This window comes from Bos indicus x Bos taurus, chromosome 14 (assembly GCF_003369695.1).
Source record: "Bos indicus x Bos taurus breed Angus x Brahman F1 hybrid chromosome 14, Bos_hybrid_MaternalHap_v2.0, whole genome shotgun sequence".
In the NCBI taxonomy this organism is placed as follows: domain Eukaryota; kingdom Metazoa; phylum Chordata; class Mammalia; order Artiodactyla; family Bovidae; genus Bos; species Bos indicus x Bos taurus.
Genome location: NC_040089.1, coordinates 38,119,769 through 38,137,523, shown reverse-complemented (window position 1 = coordinate 38,137,523; position 17,755 = coordinate 38,119,769).

Below are 17,755 nucleotides of genomic sequence, written 5' to 3'. Positions count from 1 at the left end.
GAATAAATGGTGGTGGGTGTTTAGGACAAGATGCAATGAAATGGTAACATTTATTTACAAGTTCATCAGTCTTTGCTGCTGCTGCTGCTAAGTCGCTTCAGTTGTGTCCAACTCTGTGCGACCCCATAGACGGCAGCCCACCAGGCTCCACCATCCCTGGGATTTTCCAGGCAAGAACACTGGAGTGGGTTGCCATTTCCTTCTCCAATGCATGAAAGTGAAAAGTGAAAGTGAAGTCACTCAGTTGGGTCCGACTCTTCACGACCCCATGGACTGCAGCCTACCAGGTTTAGTCTAAGCCAAAACATCTCTCTGTTTTATTTTCAAATGGATCCATTTTGTTAACTAAACATTTTAAATAACATTTGAAAAGTTACTTTGAGTCTGCTTATTCATGAGATTTGTTCCTCATGAACCAGCCTGATAGTTATTGCATCTAGGGACCTACTAACAAGAATCACACATCAAATGGACAGAGGAAAGTGAGCAAATGGCTCTACTCTTTATTGTAGATGAAAAGCATCTGATTTGTTTACTTTGATTAATCAGTATATTATAGCTTTCCATAGAGTTGTGCAGAGTGGTCATTCCCAATGTACAGGCAGTGATGAAAAAATATTTAAGTGGCTTAGGGGCATATACTATGATGCCCAGTCAGCATATATTTATTTCTTTAAATGTTTTTCTTTCTCTTAAATTAATTAAAAACAGTTTTGGAAAAAAAGAAAAAAAACTCCAGAGACACTTTCTGGCTCATCAACACAAGGGCAGCCTGGAACCTACTGTCAGAAATGTCATAGGAAGTTTACATTCATTATTCTGTAATTTGGATCAACTAATTAGAATAACACAGGGGACTATTTCAATTAGGATAGAATGCCCAAAGCTATCTGTTGAGTAGAAAATTTTAGGATTCATTTTTGCTGCTGCTGCTGCTGCTAAGTTGCTTCAGTTGTGTCCAACTCTGTGCGACTCCATAGATGGCAGCCCACCAGGCTCCCCCGTCCCTGGGATTCTCCAGGCAAGAACACTGGAGTGGGTTGCCATTTCCTTCTCCAATGCAGGAAAGTGAAAAGTGAAAGTGAAGTCATTCAGTCCTGTCCCACTCTTAGTGACCCCATGGACTGCAGCCCACCAGGCTCCTCTGTCCATGGGATTTTCCAGGTTTATCACGTTGAAAAGAGAATAATTTCCCTTTGGAGATAAAATAACACAAAGAGACCTTGTTTCCAAATTGAACACAGATCTGCTCACCTGACATATAGCAAAGCCAATCTACTGACACTGGGTGAAGAAAATACAGTGTGTATTGCAGTATGCCAAGCAAGGAGAATGGGCAGCTCACACTCAAAAGACCTGAACTCCTCAATGGCTTCCAGACATGGGTTTTCTAAGATACTGTTAAGACAAGGTTGTAGGATGCATGATGAGCTCATGAAGAATTTTATGATTGGTTAGTGGTGAGGTAGCAGGGTGCTATTTCAGGAATCTTGATCATCAATCTTCTGATTCCTATCAGTCTAGGGCCTGCATGTTTGAGGCGGGCAGTTTGTATTTGGTTGGGATCTAGTTCCCACATAAACAAGTTCAGAATGTATGTCAGACACTGTTATCTGTTTTCCTCAAGAAGAAATGGGGTCTTACAACCCTATCCACAGTTTGACTTATTGCTTTTTTATCTCTTTTCTTGTTGGATTGCCTCTTTTTTCCTATTTCTCTCTCTTATTAAACGATTAACAGGTTGAACTTGTCCTTTGGAACTCAAGAGAGGCCTAGGAGACTAAAGTTTTTTTCACTAATGAAGAGATAGGAGACAGAGAGAGGTTTGTTCTTGGGTGTCCCACAGGGCCCTGCTTGGTTTTACCTTCGGAGTATAAGAGGGAAAAACCCTCTTCCACTGCCCTCCCCTTTCCTTCCCTGGAAGTAGGAAGATAGCTTGCTTGAAAAATAAATGAATGAATGAAGAACTATCCTGAAGCCAGAAACTTCTGGAGCCATAGGTAATGAAACACCTTATCTCTTTCTTAAATCAACCCAAGAAAACAGACTTGAGAAAGTAGTTAAATGAAGGGAACAGGGCAGTCAGTTGAGATAGATAGTGCACAAAAGGAAGAACTATGTCAGATACACTTTTTCTTTCATCATCATTTTGGTCCTTTTTACCCTTGAAAAGAATTTTCTCCCCGTCAGTGATTTTTACTCTATGTACTGGGTCAGGAAGTATTGAAAGTAAGGTGAATAAACTATTGGTAAGATGATGATTATTTCCATTATTAACAATGGAAAGTCACAGAGAAAGTAGGAAATATAATGTCTATTTATGAGATTAAGTATATATGATGCAGCTATTCAGTAAATCTATGTGATTTAATATTTAAATTTTTGAAGGCATTATGCCAGAGTGAAACACTGCCAGGCTATTATCCAACACCATGAAAAATGAAGCAGACAGATTTCTACCCTCCTAAACAAGGTGTAACATAATGTATGTATGTTTTCATAATAACAGGACGCTACATGTAGTGGAATAATCCCTCTGACACTTTGCAAAGCCAAAGAAGTGATTTATGTTCATGTTACCTTATACCTGGTACCTAGGCCCTCAGTCAAATGTATCATCTGTTTAAAAAAAGGCGGGGCACGTAAGTGGGAAGAGTTCTCTCCTCCCTCTTCTTTTGATCTTCATTTAGTTTCATTCCACAAGTCAGCAGCCATTTAAGAATTCACTGTACTAAGAACAAGGGAGAGTTAAAACGGAAAGTGAAGGTTCAGTTTTCCCCCAAAGGAGTTTAAAAATAATGGAATTAAAAGGACAAATGTAAATGCAGTATTTTTGCCTTCATCAACTGAGCAACTACAAAGACAACTGTACAGGTAGAGAAAGCAGCGAGCATCTGCAAAAGAACAGATGAGAACTGAACTACTGCAGAAAACCTCAAGGTGGGGAGAAAAAGGCAAAGAGAAGAGATGAAGTTGACTCTTTTGAGTCTGGATTCAATAAGAACTGTGTAACTATATAAAATGGATGTCACAGGTTCTTGCACGTGTTAGGCACTCAATAGATAGTATAGACTATAAATGCCATGTTATCAACTTCTCAGTTAGTCTTCACTACACCACTCAGATAGCCTCAGACTGCTATGATTGTTGACTCATACTGCCATCCACTGGAGCACTTGATTCGCCTTAACTCCCATACTGGTTTCAAGGTCTGCTCCTTGGTGCCATGCACAGTCAGTCTATTTTTCACTACACAATAATAACTCCATTATGTCTTATTGTCAATTTTCCTACACTTCAGCACAAGAATTTAGTCTCCTTTGTCCACTGATGTACCCTAAGCACGTGGAACAGTGACCAGCAGTCACAGTTCTCAACCAGGGTAACTTGCTTGGTCAATGAAGCAACCACCTTGATCAAACTCTCCTATGAAGAGTACATCTCACAGTCGAATATACAGTGATGATGCACGTTGAATAACTTAATGTTTAAATAGTGAAGATTACAAGGATAAGATAAAAAGGAACCCATAAGTCACATCCTCCTTAGACCATGATTGTTAGATGCATTGTAAATAAACACTCTCTGCCCCTTCAGGATCCACAAATTGTTACTAGTCCTACTCTTTACAGCATGTAAAGTTAATTCACTTTCTTCATGCACATGATTAATCAATCATGAGGTAAGAACCTTAACTCCACTCCCAGAGCCTCAAAAATAATTCATTCTTTAAACTACTTGATAATAAAGTTTTAAGCAAAAATAATCATGTACTCCTCTCTAATGGAAAGGCAATTTGCCACCATCTGTCTTTAAGAGTGCTGATAAAAATTAACACCAGCAAATACCTATCCCACTCTATACATCACAGATTCCTCCAGTAGGCAAAAACCTAAAGAAAAGAAATTTTTTATAATATTATCCATCATTTTAAGGAATATCAGTACATGCTGGGCACATAAAGAATGTAACTTCACTCTGTTTGCTAGATGATGGGGGGCAGCGGGCAGGGGGTGGGGGAGTTCCTTATACAAATTAACCAAAAAAGATTCTAAGGAAAGAAACTGATCATTAATTAGAACAAAGGGATATCATAAGAGAAGTATTTGCTCACAACGTGTTAATTCTAAATGTCCACTGTTTAATTTTTGCCAGCCTTGTAGACCATTAGTTTGTATTCCTCCATTGTTTAACATGGGTTTTCCTAGTGGCTCAGAGGGTAATGAATCCACCTATAATGCAGATGACGCGACCCTTATGACAGAAAGTGAAGAGGAACTAAAAAGCCTCTTGATGAAAGTGAAAGTGAAGAGTGAAAAGGTTGGCTTAAAGCTCAACATTCAGAAAACGAAGATCATGGCATGCAGTCCCATCACTTCATGGGAAATAGATGGGGAAACAGTGGAAACAGTGTCAGACTTTATGTTTTTGGGCTCCAAAATCACTGCAGATGGTGACTGCAGCCATGAAATTAAAAGATGCTTACTCCTTGGAAGGAAAGTTATGACCAACATAGATAACATATTCAAAAGCAGAGACATTACTTTGCCAACAAAGGTTCATCTAGTCAAGGCTATGGCTTTCCCTGTGGTCATGTATGGATGTGAGAGTTGGACTGTGAAGAAGGCTGAGTGCCGAAGAATTGATGCTTTTGAACTGTGGTTTTGGAGAAGACTCTTAAGAGTCCCTTGGACTGCAAGGAGATCCAACCAGTCCATTCTGAAGGAGATCAGCCCTGGGATTTCTTTGGAAGGAATGATGTTAAAGCTGAAACTCCAGTACTTTGGCCACCTCATGCAAAGAGTTGACTCATTGGAAAAGACTGTGATGCTGGGAGGGATTGGGGGCAAGAGGAGAAAGGGACGACAGAGGATGAGATGGCTGGATGGCATCACTGACTCGATGGACTTGAGTCTGAGTGAACTCCGGGAGTTGGTGATGGACAGGAAGGCCTGGTGTGCTGTGATTCATGGGGTCTCAAAGAGTCGGACACGACTGAGCGACTGATCTGATCTGATAATGCAGGAGACCTGGGTTTGATCCCTGTATCGAGAAGATGCCCTGGAGAAGGAAATGGCAACCTACTCCAGTATTCTTACCTGGGGAAATCCCATGGACAGAGAAGCCTAGCAAGCAATAGTCCATAAGATCACAAAGAGTTGGACACACTGAGTGACTAACACTTTCACTTTCTTCACATATTGTTTAATATGTCACAAGTTTTTATTTCATACTCAGTGGCACATACAATTATTGACAACCTAATTACAATAAAAGTTCTGATATCTGTGCTGAGTCCTGAACTGAATCAACCTAATGCAGTTATGTCTTTCAAAATTCCAGGTCATTTAGACTCATTATCCTTGAGCCTGCAGAGGTGCCTGAACATAATCAATAATTAGCAAGATCATTATTTCCCGCTACAGATATGACTGCTCTAAGAATGGAAATGTCACTTTCTCTGAGTTCTTGCAGATTCTGACTCCATGAATTCACCCTCTTTTTTTGCTTCTCACTACCTCTTTCTGAAGGGCCTCCCAGGTGGCACTATTGGTAAAGAATCCACTTTTAAATGCAGGAGACACAAGAGACTTGGATTCATTCCCTAGGTTGGGAAGATCTCCCAGAGGAGGACATGGCAACCCACTCCAGTATTCTTGCCTGGGAAAGCCTATGGACAGAGGAGCCTGATGGGCTACAGTCCATGGGGTTGCAAAGAGTCAGACACGATTAAGCTGACTGAGCACGCACACCTCTTTCCTAATTCAAACCACCATCATCTCTTGCCTAGAACACTGCAACCACTTATAACATGTTCTCATTGTTTCTAGTCTTGTGCCTTCAAAACATTTTCTACATTGCAACCAGAGAAATATTTCTAAGAGAAAAACCTGACCCTTTCCCTTAAATTCCTTCAAATGCTTCCTGGTTTTTGTTTGTTCTGAAGATGATTCGAAGCCCCTCAAGTAGCTGGCATGGCCCTGGATGATTAGGTCCCTGCTTGTTAGTCCCACTGCCTTTATGCGGGGGTCCATAGACTACCAGTTCCTAAAAACACTGTGCTTCTTTTTGTCTCCAGATCACCATTCAAGTAATTCTCTCTACCTAGACCATCCTCTCCCTGCCTCAACCTAATTATCCCCCATTAAGTGTTAATCCCTATTCTGCCTTTAGTGCTCAGCTGGGTCTTCATTTTCTCCTGACCATCTCAGGTCTGAGTGTAATTACCCACTTCTGTGTTCTCAAGAATCCCAAACTTCTATGATCACAGTGCATTTTATATTTTCAATGTTCACTTCTCTGTATCTTGCACTAGATCATGAGCTCCATGGAGGAAAATGTTATTTCTATTTCACCATGAAACCTATAGAGCTTAGCAATGCACTTAATAATATTTGTTGAGAGAATCAATGACAGATGAGAAAATAGAAAACAAAGGAAGTCCAATTTCACAGGACTCATAAAGTACCCTGCCATTCAAACTCAGGTCTATTTGTCCCCAAACCCATGCTGCTTTTCACTGTACCATAGTACTGAAATCAATCATCAATCCATCCACTGGGTTGGGACTAGCTATTAGGAGTAGATCAATCTTCAGGCTTTGAGAACAGGAAATCCACTGAGCAGATAGGGGAAGGGTAGCCTCTAGAGCAGGTGGTGGTATCTGAGTTGTCAGTCCATGGGAAATATAAAGGTCCTGACAAATGGCCAAAGCCAGAATGTTAAAGGTTCCCAAAAGTCTGAGGTCCTGGTTGGAGGTTATATTTGGAAATATCTTGCATGCATGTGGGATGGTAGGACCTCCACTTCTAGCTTGGAGCCAGAATCCAAGCTAAAGATCCAGCTATGGAGCCAGGCTGAGTTGCAGTGTCTCCTCTTTCATTTATAATACTATTGATTTGACTACCTCCTTGTTTTCTATGTTAGCCTATCTAATTGTTTGTCAGTATCTTAGGGGAGAGCAATGTATGGCTCCAATCTTAAAGGAGCCAGAATGACAGGCAAACCTTTGAAAGAGAAATGGGGGAACAGAGGAATAAGGCAGAGACCCAGAGGTGAGAATTTATAAAGAAACTAAGGATTTGGTAACTAGAACAATACCTTTCCTTTCTTCTGTTTACAGTTAATATTTTCTCTACACTATATCCCCATTGAATATCAGATATTCAATGACAATTAACTAGACTAACAAAGAAAAAAAAAGGAAGTAGTCAAATCAATAAAACTATAAATGAAAGTGGAGACATTGCAAATGATACCCAAAGAAATAAAAGGATCATAAACAGCTAGTATGCCTACAAAAAGAAATGAATAAGTTCTTAGAAACATATAACCTATCAAAATGGAATCAGGTAGAAATAGAAAATCTGAACAGACCAATTACTAGTAAGAAGATTGTATCACTAATCAAAAATCTAATTGCTTGTATTAGAATACTTTTTGTTTCATCATAGTTTAAGCAATTATCATCATTATTGATATTTCTGCTTATAAACTTTTTATACTCTAAGTCTTTAAAAGCATATATGTACATATAAACATGTACACACTGCCCATGTTAAAAGTTTCAATAACCCTACCACAACCACCCACTAGTCCCGTCTTGTTAGTTGCTCAGTCATGTCCTACTCTTTGTGACCCCATGGACTGTAGCCCGCCAGGCTCCTCTGTCCCTGGGAATCTCCGGCAAGAATACTGGAGTGGGTTGCCATTTCCTTCTCCAGGGGATCTTCCCAAACCAGGGACTGAACCCAGGTCTTCCGCACTGCAGGCACCAGGGCTCAGTCCCCTCTTAGGTAAACACTACTCAAACAGAAATTTTTCCATGAGATATGATCCTTTTAATGTGCTGCTGAATTCAGTGTGCTAGTATTTTGTTGAGAATTTTTACATCTATATTCATCAGGGATATTGATTGGTCTACAAATTTCTTGTAGTATCTTTACCTGGCTTTATTATTTAGGGTAATGCTATCCTTGTAAAATAAGTTTGGGAATGTTCCCCCCTCTTTGATTTTTTTTTTTTTTTTTTGATGAGTTTAAGAGAGACTGGCATTAATTTATCTTCAAATAGTTGATAAAATTTACCAGCAAAGCCATGTGCTCCTGAGATTTTCTTTGTTGGGAGATTTTAGATTAGTGATACAATCTTCTTACTAGTAATTGGTCTGTTCAGATTTTCTATTTCTACCTGATTCCATTTTGATAGGTTATATGTTTCTAAGAACTTATTCATTTCTTTTTGTAGGCATACTAGCTGTTTATGATCCTTTTATTTCTTTGGGTATCATTTGCAATGTCTCCACTTTCATTTATAGTTTTATTGATTTGACTACTTCCTTTTTTTTTTCTGTGTTAGTCTAGTTAATTGTCAATATTATCTTTTCAGAGAACCAACTCTTAATTCTGTTAATATTTTCTTTGTTTTCATGCTTTCTATTTCATTTATTTCTAGTTCTAATCTTTATCGTTTTCTTTCTTCTGAATTTGGAGGTTTTTTCCTACTTACCTGAGGTGTAAAGTTAGGTTTTTATTATTTCTAATTTCTTAATGTATTAATTTAGAGCTCTAAAATTCCCTCTTAAAACAGCTTTCTCTGCATTTCATAATTTTTGGTAGATCTTGTTTCCAATTTCCCTTGTCTCAAGACACCTTTTTCTGTCCACTTTTAATTTCTTTTTTTGATCCACATTTTTATCAGAAGAGTGCTATCTAATTTTCATGGATTTATGAACATTCTAGCTTTCTTCCTGTTGTTGAATTCCAGTTTCACACCACTGTAAATGAGCTTCTCAGGTGAGGTGACTCAGTGGTAAAGAATTTGCCTGCCAAAGAAGGAGCTGCAAGAGACGGGTTTGATCCCCGAGTCAGGAAAATCCCCTGAAGGAGGAAATAGCAACTCATTCCAGTGTTTGCTGGGATAATCCCCTTGGACAGAGGAACCTGGCGAACTATAGTCCATGGGGTAGCAAAGAGTCAGACACGACTGAGCACACATACACACACCATTGTAAGTACACTCAGTATGATTTCAAATCCTTGATTCCTTACATTGATATCTGTGCCTTTGAGCAAGCAGTCTCCTCTTCCAGACTTTACAGGCTTGCTTGGGCAGAGTCAGTTCTTTACCAGTCAGCTCAGCTTTGGATTCCAGAGATCAGTGGGCACTGTCCTTGGAAAGGACACTGAGCTCACTATGACAGGCTCTGGTTTTGAGTGAGGCCTCTGCCTGACTTCTGCCATGGGCTGGGAGTGGCACTAGCTGGAAACAGCTGTAAGGGACTGGTGGCTTAGCTCCCTGCCTAAGCAAAGCTGCAGTATGGATTCAACTGTTGTCCAGATTCTCTGGTCAGGCTTCACCAATGGTCAGAACTGGGCACTACGCTCAGCAGTAGGCAGAGCTGTGCCTGCATGAGGCAGCAGAAACATCCCCAAGGCCAGAAAGGCTCATGTTTATGGACTCAAATCACAACTGCACACTGAAAGCACACTAATTTCCTGGCCTGATGGGACCACTCATTTCGTCCTGCAAATGGGGAGAACCACTAGCTTTACTCTCTGCTCAAGCACCACTGTGAGTGGGTCTATAGAATGGGGTACACGGCTTCCCTGGGACTCTAATTAGGTTCCCTGTTCAGGCAGGCTGAGGGCTGGATTCAACCATGGGCAGAACTACAAATCAGTTTCTCCGCCTGGTAGAATCAGGTCTGATTCTGAAGGCCATGCTCCCAAGCTCTATGCCATGCTGCCTCAAGCCATAATAAATATAAAATAAATAAATAAACATTCACTTGTGCAAATTCATGTTTAAAACCAAGTATCGTGTCTTGCATGAAACCTTTATGAGAGTGAAAAGTCATTCAACAAAGAGAAAAAAATGGCAAAGGCCATAGAACTGAGAAAGCACTGCAGAGGATAGATAATAAAAGGCAGGTGGAGGGAATGATGGAGAAGGAGACTAGAAAGGCAGGTTCTACTCAGGTCACAGGGACCATGAGGGTCACTATAAAAAGGAATACATTGGCGGGAAATTACTATGGGCTGTGATTATAGCATGACATTATCAGCATGTCCTTAGGAAGAAGCAGTGGGGAACAGAAAGAGATGTCAGTGTAGATAAGAGCTATTTTGTCATGATCCCAAAGAAAGGAAATTTAGAACTGAGCAAGATAAAGACATTAAGAGTAAAGATTCAGCCTGGGAGATATTTAGAAATAAATTGAGGAATTCAGCTGCTGGGGAGATGTGAGAAATAGAGAGCAGTCTAAAATGATGGCAAGGGTTAGAATCTGACTGTCAGAGAGAATGTGAGGTTATAAACCCAGATGACCAAAAAGCAGAAAGGGATCAAAAGGAAGATAATGAGTTCAATTTTGGAAACTTCTATTTCAAGTATGAACATACAAGTGGATTGCAGTGGCGAAGTCTAGGATAGTCACCAACACACCATCTCTTATTACAGCAGGAGACAAATAGAAAATAAGAAAAATCAAAGATGCAAATATTTAATGCCCACTCTGTGTCAGTCCTCTGTTAGGTACTTATAGCCTATGATAAAAACTGGCACAAGCTGATCAGATCACATCAGATTAGTCTCTCAGTCATGTCCGACTCTTTGCGACCCCATGAATCGCAGCACGCCAGGCATCCCTGTCCATCACCAACTCCCGGAGTTCACTCAGACTCACATCCATCGAGTCAGTGATGCCATCCAGCCATCTTATCCTCTGTCGTCCCCTTCTCCTCCTGCCCCTAATCCCTCCCAGCATCACAGTCTTTTCCAGTGAGTCAACTCTTTGCATGAGGTGGCCAAAGTACTGGAGTTTCAGCTTTAGCATCATTCCTTCCAAAGAAATCCCAGGGCTGATCTCCTTCAGAATGGACTGGTTGGATCTCCTTGCAGTCCAAGGGACTCTCAAGAGTCTTCTCCAACACCACAGTTCAAAAGCATCAATTCTTCGGCGCCCAGCCTTCTTCACAGTCCAACTCTCACATCCATACATGACCACAGGAAAAACCATAGCCTTGACTAGACGAACCTTTGTTGGCAAAGTAATGTCTCTGCTTTTGAATATGCTATCTATGTTGGTCATAACTTTCCTTCCAAGGAGTAAGCGTCTTTTAATTTCATAGCTGCAGTCACCATCTGTATTGATTTTGGAGCCCAGAAAAATAAAGTCTGACACTGTTTCCACTGTTTCCCCATCTATGTCTCATGAAGTGGTGGGACCAGATGCCATGATCTTCGTTTTCTGAATGTTGAGCTTTAAGCCAACTTTTTCGCTCTCCACTTTCACTTTCATCAAGAGGCTTTTGAGTTCCTCTTCACTTTCTGCCATAAGGGTGGTGTCATCTGCATATCTGAGGTTATTGATATTTCTCCCGGCAATCTTGATTCCAGCTTGTGTTTCTTCCAGTCCAGCGTTTCTCATGATGTACTCTGCATAGAAGTTAAATAAGCAGGGTGACAATATACAGCCTTGACATACTCCTTTTCCTATTTGGAACCAGTCTGTTGTTCCATGTCCACTTCTAACTGTTGCTTCCTGACCTGCATACAAATTTCTCAAGAGGCAGATCAGGTGGTCTGGTATTCCCATCTCTTTCAGAATTTTCCACAGTTTATTGTGATCCACACAGTCAAAGGGTCATGGTAATTGCTAAAGGTGACAATGAGAGCTAAGAGGAATGAACATTAATTGATTTCCATCACTCTTGGTGTCTCCATAAAGACATTTGGAGAACAAAGTACCAGAGAACAGAGAAGGGCTCAGTGTTACTTAACTCTCCAGGCTTCTCATGGTGGCAGAATGCCCTGACCCTGTCTCCCTTCTGTTCAACTTTGTTATCAAAACCTAAGATAAAGGCATTGACAACAGCTTATCAAATATGGAACAAATAAAAAGTTCCTTAGTTTGGGAGGCTGGGTTGGCAATACCAGAATTCAGAAGTATCTCAAGCGACCAAAATAACAGAAGCCCAAGAGATATTGTTAAATGATAAATGTTTGGAAACTTGGTAATATTTCACTTGAAAAATAGACTTGAGGTTTTCATTGAACCCTAAATTTAATAAAAAATCAATGTGTAAACCTGGGCCACATTAATAAAAGTCAAGTTTCAAAATCTTGGCAGAAAAAAAAAATCCATCATACTTTTTACTGGTCAGGACACATCTGAGTAGTTGACTAAACTTTAGATATTAGATTTTTAAAGAGAAACTGGGAAACAAGCAAAATAAAGAGAATAGCAAGAAAAAGGAAGGGTGTGAAAAATTATATCATGTGTAAAAAGAGCTAGAGAACAAAGTAAATTCTCCCAGAAAAGGCTCAAAGGGGAGAAGGGACTTAGTATTGTCTTCAAGGACTTTATGGATGGTGATGTGGAAGGGTAGGTGAGCTTTGGTCAAACTGACCCAGAAGGCAGAACTAGATGAAATCAGCTGGTACATTTTACTTTGTTTAAGAACAAACTTCCTAAAAAGTACAACTGTTGGATAAAATGGGCTACCGTGCAAACAACTTTACTGCCATTGTCATGCACGTATCTCTACTGTGGAGGGAAGTCAGGTACTATGTGGGAGTTTGGTTACAACAACCTTGTGTGTAAGACAATGCCTTGCACCTTCCGGAAAATTATAGGACTCCTGACTTTCTGCGAGGGAAGGGGTGTATTGAATTTGTACAATGAAGTGAAAGAAAATTCAGAGTTTAGAATCTTGGATTTGAGTCTCGATTTTGAGAATTTAAGCTGTGTTATTTTACAAGACTCAGTTCCTCATGTAAAATGATATGATGACAGTACCTGCCTAACTGTATTCTTATGAGAGGATTAGATGAGACAGTATATGTGAAGTACCCTGCATTATTTTTGAAAAGATGTGATAGATTGCTAGTTTTAATTTTAAATAACTGTCCAAAATTAGTCTCAAATCTCCTAATTGGGAAATTGAAACCATTCTGCCCTCATTAAACTTATATTCCAGAGAAAAATGGATTTCTTCTGCTCCATTCAAACCAAACATCTTTTTAAAAATCAAGTAAATAACATGATTTCAGGCAGTAATTAAAACCTTGTGTAAATGACTTTTTCCCATAAGTCATTCAGGACCCATTTCTGGATTTTTCCTACTGCTATACATCTTATCTCACTATAACTTATCAATTGCTCTCCATAAAAGGAACAATAGTTGAATATCATTATGTGCAGGAGAAGAGTTTATATGTAGAATCTATTTTTCTATTACCATAAGTACCACATTTTTCCATTTAGTCAGTTTTGGCATTGATGTTTTATAATGTGCTTATAAAGATCAGGTCTCAGACACAGTGCTGACTTGAAGTCATTCTGCTTTTTCCTCTTTCCCTTAGAATTACCTTGCTTCTTTAATGTTTTCCAGACTGAAGTAGCTTTTCAAAAAAAAGGAGTGAGGGCTCCAATACTGGTTTGCTCATAGCAGATCCCATACTAAGACAAGCTGTTGAGCCAGCAATGGGTGCCAAGACTGTGATGCAAGATCTTTGCATATACTTTCTCCAGCAAATTCCAACTCCTTTTCTGCTGTTTCAAGTGCACAAGTCGCTTGCCAAATATTCCTAATATACTGCTGTCTTGTTTATCTGTTAACTGGAGATAGCTATATTTTACCATCAGGGTCAATGGGTGACCTCAAACTCCAAAGTTAAACAAGCATTTAATCTTCTAGTTGAAAGATACAGAATTAAAATGCAATTTGAGAGTATAGTGTCAGCATCAACCAAATACCCAAATGCATTAATGCCTTTTCAAGTGGCAGAGGTAATCATTCATGTTTAGATTTAGTCCTATGATTATAAATAGCAGGAGGAGTAAAATTATAATCAAAATACTAACTAAAATCAAGGTACTAGTACATAGTCTCTTTCCAGGTAGCACAATTAGGTGTTGTGTTGCTTTGCTTTGCTGTGGACTTCATCACTCATCTTGGAACTAAAAAAAAAAAAAAGAGATAAACATGAAACTATTATATTCTTCCAAATATCTAGCAACTATCTAATTTTTTTCCAGTAAGTGCAAGCTTTCAAAGTTTCTATCCTTTAGGGAATTAACTTGGTTTAATGGAATGATGAATTAGGAGTCTGTATACCTGTATTCTATTCCAAAGTCTGTTCAGTAACTGTGTAAATGTGTGTAAGTACCTTGACCCCTCTATGACTAACTTTCTCATCTATATAATGAGGGAGTAGGTTAGTTTATTTACAAGTCCCCACCAGCTTAAATGGTCTAGGGTTTTCTCTGTTTGGAATTTCTCGATAACCTGCTGAAAATAATAATTTAAGTCATTATTTCAAATTAATACCTGTTATATAAATAAGCCAAATTTGAGAGCAGGGGGAAAAAATGTTTTGCAGTTGGCACAGGTCAAAATGAAGCCAAATACAGAGAATTTAAACCATGTAGGCATCAAATAAAATAAACAGTCTCCAGTATTCAGCAGAAGCTTATCTGTCTACCTAACTACTTAAGTGAATGAGATAATATACAGAGTACATCTCTTCCTAAGAAAACTAGATTCACAATTGATATGGTCTGACATGACACGTACATTAAATGGTGCTATTAAAATAATCCTCCAAAATAGCTCTCTTTCATGCATATTATGAAGGAAGCATCTACCAAGATTTTCCCGACTGCCATAACTTTTAAAACACCAATTATATCTTCATCTGAATAGCACTTTCTGTTTTATAAAGAGCTTTGCTACATATGAGGACTTCCCTGGTGGCTCAGTGGTAAAGAATCTGCCTGCAATGCAGGAGATGCAGGATGGATCCCTGGGTCAGGGAAGATCCCCTGGAGTCCATGGGGTCGCAAGAGTAGGACACTACTGGGCAATTAAACAGCCACAGCAACTTGCTACATATTACATCATTATTCCCAGTGACCATCCAATGAAGTAAGTTGTCTTATCAACCCCATTTGCCAGCTGAGGAAACTGAGATTCAGAGAAATTAAGTATGATAGGGAATGAATAGCAAACCTTTGAATATCTTGAGATTTCAGGCTCTTCAGAAAGTATGTTGCTTCCTTAATGCTCCCCCTTTCTTTCTTCCTAATGTCCTCCATATAAAATCTTTCAACAATATCTATTGAGTGCCTAGAAATTGGGAATTGTATAAGGTGATGGGTTGGTAAAAAAGAAAATAAAGTATGAACCCAACCGCATAACATTATAGTTTCAATAGTTTCAATGAGCATCAGAAAACATCTCCCTATTCCATTCTTGATTTGGGGGCAGTAACTATGCATCCTTTCTTCCTACCCACCCCCATCATACATAATTCAAGAATTTTAAGCAACTATTTTGTTAACGAAATTAATTAGCATATTTCATTGAAAACCTCTGAAATATTTGGTTTCTTTGTTATTTCGATCTAGAAGACAGGCAATCAAATGGTTTGGACCCCATCTAGCATCTTGATTTTGTGCCTCTGTTCAGTCTACAACTATGAATTGGTTGGTAGATCAATCAAACTGCTACCGTTTAGCCAGTGCTATTATCTATAATTATCTCATTCTGTTAAATAAAACAATAAATACTTATTGGGAATGTGTGATTAAGACAACAGATGAAGTACAGATGTTTATTTAATCTGTTTACTTAAGTTGAAGCCCATGATGTTTCCCTTGCCTCTGAAAATAAGTTCTTTGCTCTTTGTTCACTATTAATCAAATGATCAGTTCATTTTTAAGCTGTTGACTAATTTACACTATTTTGGTGAGGGAAAATAGTAGTGTTCAAAAAGTATTTATTCTACAAGATAGCACACATTTTTTTTAATTTTATTTTATTTTTAAACTTTACATAATTGTATTAGTTTTGCCAAATATCAAAATGAATCCGCCACAGGTATACATGTGTTCCCCATCCTGAACCCTCCTCCCTCCTCCCTCCCCATACCATCCCTCTGGGTCGTCCCAGTGCACTAGCCCCAAGCATCCAGTATCGTGCATTGAACCTGGACTGGCAACTCGTTTCTTACATGATATTTTACATGTTTCAATGCCATTCTCCCAAATCTTCCCACCCTCTCCCTCTCCCACAGAGTCCATAAGACGGTTCTATACATCAGTGTCTCTTTTGCTGTCTCGTACACCGGGTTATTGTTACCATCTTTCTAAATTCCATATATATGCGTTAGCACACATTTTTAAATGTTAGTGATTAAACAATAACTTCAAAGATTCTGTAAGATTTCTGGCCTCATCATCTTTCTGTATATCTGAAGCTAGTGTTTCAGATAGAATTATGCTTCTTGTTTATAGTGTGTAGACTCTTTGGAGAAAATCAAGCCCCTTGAAGAAACAAAACCAGAGCAGGTTATTCTCTTAATACAACCAAATGGGCCAAAAATGACCTAATTTCTCCATAAGAGAGTCCAATAGTAATAACTTCCAAAAGATTTGCGTGCCAAAAAAAAGTTTTGGTTTTTTTAAACTATTAAAATTTCTTAATATTATCTTCTCTGAATATATTTAAAATATAAATTGATTTATAGCCAGTAAGTGTAGAATTTGTCTATAATCTAAATCTAACTTCAAGGGCTGGAAAAGTTTTGAATAACAGTATTTTTTGATAGATCTAAAATATTTTTCCCTCCAACAGTACACATCCATTTACTAAAATAGTCACATCAGCATAACTTACTAGTCTAAGGCTTGAGTTACTCAAGCCAGTAACAACAAAAGTCAATTTTATTCCAAATAGAACTGTTGTCACCATAAAGGAAGTTGTGCATGTGAGTGATAAACCATGGTTCAGTCAATGCTCCCTGCTCTTAGAGATATGACAATAGAAAGGGCTTATTATTTTTATGTAACTTTGAATCTACTAATTATTTCTGAAATAAGAAGTCACCATAATTTATGAGGTTATCTTTTAACATCTTCAGAATAGGCTATGGTATAAAAGTTCACTCTGATTATCAAGTTGTTGTATCAAGGAAATATTTACATCATCTTTTATGTGCCTTTTACTCTTCACTGCAAAAACCTAGACTTCTAAGCTAAGTGTATTCAATTGAAATAAAAGGTAGAGTGGGAAAGAAAAAGGATGGCATCCTTAATTATTAATATATTTGATCCTCAAAAAAAAAAAAAGGCCAACCTAATACATCATGTGTTGGCCAGTTCTTCCATATCCAAAAGCATTAGATCAGAATATGACCATTTAGGCAGCCTGGTTCATGGAAAGACATTGTAACAGCCCTTCATCAGAAGAGTCCACTCCTGATCACTGATTATAAGCCAGCAACAAATAGGAAAATGAGCAAATTTCAGTGTCTAGGCTCTATGAAGCAAATAGAATTTCAAGAGACTGTTACTAGGCCTGGCTCCCTCATCGATCCTTACCTTAGTCAGTCAATGGTCTTGCCCAGCTCTAGCTATGACAGGTGGCACAGATGGTTCTATTTGACACTTTTTTTGGCCAACTTCTAAATATAATTCCAAAATAAATAAACACTGAGAATGTGTTCACTTTTAAGCTGCTCAGAGATAGTATTTCAGCTAATCAATAATTTTTTAGCGTCTCCAGAACCTTCCTCTTATTTTGGTTATGTAATCATTATCCCACATCATTATTCAGGTACTAAAAGTGAGAAAGTTGTCCAAACTGTAACTTGAAACTTATGAGCAGAAATGTTCTCAAGATAAGAATATGGAAGACATTCACTGAATTACAGTAAATATACAGCTAGGTATTTGGGAGTTTTGTTT